The 4,304-nt window shown below is 33.2% G+C and overlaps 1 long non-coding RNA gene across 1 annotated transcript; it reads right to left on the minus strand.

The window, feature by feature from the left end:
• Positions 1-669, minus strand: LOC106619302 (uncharacterized). The gene is made up of 2 exons (XR_011396913.1): positions 201-669; positions 1-139 (listed from the first exon to the last, which is right to left on the minus strand). It is a non-coding gene; the product is annotated as an uncharacterized lncRNA (long non-coding RNA).
• Positions 670-4,304: the final 3,635 nt, after the last annotated feature.

Genomic DNA, 4,304 nt, shown 5'->3' on the forward strand with positions numbered 1-4,304 from the left:
TATTCTGCTCCAAGTATGCGAAGAATATAGTCATGACCGGTTGACGTTGCGGATAGCGTTTCAACTCACAAAAGTCCATGGTGAATTTGTAGATAAATGGGGTGTAGCCGTTGGTTTTACGAAACAGTTCAGCTTTCACCTAAAATGTATGGATATAATGTCAAAATAATTAGGGTTCTTGATATCTAACTTATACAAACCGTTATATTGTCAATTGATTTTGTCATTTTGCCGTAAATATTTAATTCCTTGTGTCCTCGTTTTTGTAGTTTTATTTGGCATTGTTCGAAGCGGAAAAGGGTTTCGTTGAACGAAATACATTGTAGATTTTTGAAAACGATTCGAGTACCCTGTACAAATGGAGTTCTCAATCTAACATTTGACCACAGTCCACAGCAGCAAAATATAATCAAAAAATGCCAACGAACTATTTTGGAGTACATTTTTATTATGACTGACAGATTAAAAGCCATTTTAGATCTTGTTTATATTAAACATTTAATTGTTATGGATCAAAATAGTCAATAAATACGCCATTATTATATTCGATATTCCATTTAATGCCAAATTATTTAATGATCCGGTATCTGAAATTAGTTCCAGCAACAAATAGCCGTTCAGCTATGCTTCGACCATAATTAATTTGAAAACCAAATCACCTCAAAAATGTTCAGTAATGAACTGAACATAAATTGTATGTATGTGGGTATTAGATGGGGGATTTCAAAGTGCCTGATGCAATTTATTCTGTTCATTCAACCGTTAAGAGCGATTAAAATCGAATATACAGAGTGATGAAAAATTCGTACCACAAATCAAACAAACTAAAAAATTATATACTTATGGCCGAGAAAATATAGGGTTTTGGAACTAAAATAAATCCTAGTTTCCTAGCGGAGTAAATTTTGCAAATATATACATATGTCTCTCTCCTGCCAATGTTTATCTCCAATATGAGCTCAAATTTGGTCAAAATTGGTTATATTTTTATTCATATGCAGATAATTTTTTTACGATTTGCACCAAACGGTCTATTTTTGGGAATGGAATTGCGTTTCCTGAACCACACGAGGATTTGACTCACCCCAATAGCGACAATTTTGTTTGTTGACGAAGCCATTAAGCCAGAATGTGCCTCATCTCATCTGAGAAGATGAGATCGATATTATGTTTGTTGTTTGTCACGAAATTTGTAACACCCAGAAGGAAACGTCTGAGACCCTGTAAAATATATATATAAACGATCAGCATGATGAGCTGAGTTGATTAAGTGATACCCGTTTGTCTGTCTGTCTGTTTATATACGAACTAGTCCCTCAGTTTTTAAGACATCGTTCTGAAATTTTGCATCTGTCCTTTTCTCACTAAGAAGCTGCTCATTTGTCGGAACCACTATACCACATATAGCTGCCATATAAACAGAACGATTGAAATCAAGTGCTATTAGGAAAACTCTTTCATTTGACTAGGTATATTCACGAAATTGTTCGGATCAGATCACTATAGCATATAGCTGCCATACAAACTGAACGGTCGGAATCAAATTCTTATGAATGGTATTAAAGCTTCGGGGCAACAGAAGTTGACGTTTTTTCTTGTTTATGTATCGTTTAGATATCACAAATAATGCACGCTGCTGGCCTTCCTCACAATAGCCAATAATTCCAAAAAAACAAAACGAAAATTCGTGAATTGTGGTGGCTAACAGTAGCATGAAATTAAGTGAGTTAGGTAACATAATTGGCTTTTCAAAGGAACACGTAAATCATATCATTCACGAATTTACATACATATATACGTACATATGTAAATCAAAAGAGGTTTGACATTGGGTCAAACTACTGATCAAACGCAATGAGAACGATTTTTGTGCTGATTTGTGATAGTGGATAGTATTTGAGCCCGATTGTTGGTCCATTGAATAGTTGTTGATCGATGAAAGTAGTTCAAATCGCCCGAAAACACAACAGAGTACCTTGGGCATGACAAAACAATCAATAAATTAATATTAATGTGCGTTGTTGCTTCAATTGGACGTCGAGATCAAAGCTAGTCCAAATTGTAACCACATTTTAGCTCACTTAGTACACATAAGCAGAGACTTAACTCATTTGCTGGAAAATTATAAAGTTTTTCATATGTAACTAAACATGCATATTTGACTCATTACTTTTCCGCCTAATTTTATTACCATCCAAAATGCCATCAGTACAGACATATAAGCAGCTGGACCACGTTCTCAAATATTCATAATAAAAACACCCCCCCGCGCTGTATTATCAGAACGATTATTAGTATGCCAACGCCTACGCATAATAACACAAAGCGTTTCAAAAAAGAAGAACATGAAATGTGAGTACAAATTCACAGAGCATGGAAGGTATCAATCGGTCGCTCGTCATACTCTGCTTATGCCCACTACTTAGTATATACCGACATATATATGTACATACATTTGTACATTGTTCACAAGCAATATATTTTGGGAAATTTCACAGCTTATGACGTCAATGCTGTTGGGCTGATTAAGAACTGCATTATATGTGTAAGTATGTATTTCAGAGAACACGAGATATACACATACATATGTAACAACATAAGCAGTCATAACGAAATCATAATGGTGAAACTAGTGACGTCGTATACACTTACATATGTATATTGTACCTCTGAGAGCTGCTGACAATCCAGTTTTAGTGTGACGTAACACGAACAGTGCTAAAAATACTTGCGTACATACATACAATTATGTATGTCATTTCTAAGTATGCTTTGTACACCTCTAAAATTATTTCTAAACATATTTCTTTACCACGTCCATTATGATCATTATGATACATTTTTTCGCACTTTGAATAGAACAAGACAATAGAAGCTAATTTAAATTCACCATTTCAATATTAGTATAGTATCTCTCTAAATGCTACAAGTATAATAAAGGTAGGCCAATGTATGTTAACAAAGCAAAAGAAATTAACATACATAACATACGTATGTTGGAGTAAGTGTTATTTACAATCACAAATTGATAACGGTCTATATGTTGAAGGAATGTATGTTAGCTTACAAGTGGATGTTTAATAGCACAAACAGTCACCGACATTGCTCCCTTCCATACTTACCGCCAGTATCAAACTAAATTTGTCAAAAGTACGGTCTGTTGAAGTACGTACGATAGAAGGGGTGGAGACTGTTTTTGCAATAAATTTCGAGAGAAATTTGTTTTCACTAATAAACAAATTTGTTTTAGAAAGATTTCGTCATAACCAAAAATGAAAATTCTCCGTTTTTCGAACTTAGCCTCCAAATAAAAATATTACCTTCGTAGTTCGAAGCTGAGTTTACTCCAAACATCAATATTATATGTAGTATGGAAATTACTGCAAAATTAAAAATGCAGACCTAATATACTTATCTGTTCCTATTTTTTCGTTGGTGTATAACATTTTTCGGTCAGACTTATGTATGTATGTATGTACACATAGCTAATAAAGTCTGCGTTCACCCGACACTATTTTTTAAGTGAAGTAAAAACACAATTTAAATAGTTAATTCAGTTCAAATTTTCTACATGTATTTCTTCTTTATATTTTTAAGTTCAAAATGCAAAAACAAAAATGTATATTCCTATTTTAATTTTTGTGATAACGGGATTTTAGTGTAAGGAGTAGTAAACATAGGCACCATTAAGTCTGCGTTCAGCTTTAAAATTAGTTACAAAAGTATTAAAAATAATAAAGAAAATATCTGTTTCCTCAGCTGTAATCTGGGACCATTCTTCTTTCATAACACTTCGCAAATCTCGCAAAACTTGTTATTGTATGCTGACGAATTCTTTTTTTCCAACAGATCCCATAGATGCTTCATTGAGGTCAGGTGATTGATATATGAAAGATATTTACTATAAGAGGCACAAATTGGGTTTTCAAAATAATAAATGAAAGCTTTAGCTAAGGGCTAAGTTCGGACTTACCGAACATTTTATACTCTTGCAACTTGCAAAGATCAAAGCCGGCTAAATACTATCCGATGTTGGCAAAACTTTATACTTACGTATGTATTAAAAATTATAGCGAAACGGTTCAACTTCATTGGTCGAGGAAATCGTGAAAGGATTGCAATCAAATTTGTTATAATATTAACTTATTTTGAAGGTAATAGACTTACCACTAAAATTATACCAAAATAATACTCAAATAGGATATTTCTGAAATAAACACAATCGAAGAAGCTAAATTTAATATACTTAATTGATGTGAAAAACGTCAACCACAGGATCGGAATTTATTATGTTAGGGATATGA

This window comes from Bactrocera oleae, chromosome 6 (genome assembly GCF_042242935.1).
Source record: "Bactrocera oleae isolate idBacOlea1 chromosome 6, idBacOlea1, whole genome shotgun sequence".
In the NCBI taxonomy this organism is placed as follows: Eukaryota; Metazoa; Arthropoda; class Insecta; order Diptera; family Tephritidae; genus Bactrocera; species Bactrocera oleae.